Below are 580 nucleotides of genomic sequence, written 5' to 3'. Positions count from 1 at the left end.
GGACAGCGAATAACGCGCCAACTAGAAATGAGCTGATCTTGTTAAAGGATAATTAAACACCGCATAGCCTGACGTCTTTTAGTAGCTTCAGTAATGCATTTGCGGTTTTTGCCGCACACAACTTGCAGTCTGCCATTGCAGAAGAGAAACTCCTGCCAGGTACATTCCCTCTACATTCTTCGCCAGGTACCGTTTTCGCCAAAAGTAACCGAGCACCGGTGATTTGTTTCTTAGCCGCGTAGCGAAGTACTTATGGCAGCTCGCCGCCGCGTGGCTCAGTGGTTATAGCGCTCGGCTTCTGACCCGAAAGACGCGGGTTCGATCCCGGCCGCGGCGGTCGAATTTCGATGGACGCGAAAATCCAGAGGCCCGTGCACTGCGCGATGTCAGTGCACGTTAAAGAACCCGAGGTGGTCGAAATTACCGGTGCCCTTCACTACTGCGTCCCTCATTGCCTGAGTCGCTTTGGGACGTTAAACCCCATAAACCAAACCAAACCAATTTATATATTTATTTATACATACTCCAGCGCAATTATATGCGCTATGGCAGGAGTGGGAAAACACAAAATGCAAGGTAA

General features: G+C 49.8%; 1 non-coding gene across 1 annotated transcript; it reads left to right on the top strand.

Annotated features, from left to right (window-relative positions):
• Nucleotides 1-264: 264 nt before the first annotated feature.
• On the top strand, nucleotides 265-337 carry TRNAR-UCU (transfer RNA arginine (anticodon UCU)). The gene has a single exon. It is a non-coding gene; the product is annotated as a tRNA-Arg (tRNA).
• The last annotated feature ends 243 nt before the right edge of the window (nucleotides 338-580 follow it).

Source organism: Amblyomma mixtum, chromosome 8, assembly GCF_055824585.1.
Source record: "Amblyomma mixtum isolate Tamu chromosome 8, ASM5582458v1, whole genome shotgun sequence".
NCBI lineage: Eukaryota > Metazoa > Arthropoda > Arachnida > Ixodida > Ixodidae > Amblyomma > Amblyomma mixtum.
This window is presented reverse-complemented; position numbering and strand designations above follow the sequence as displayed.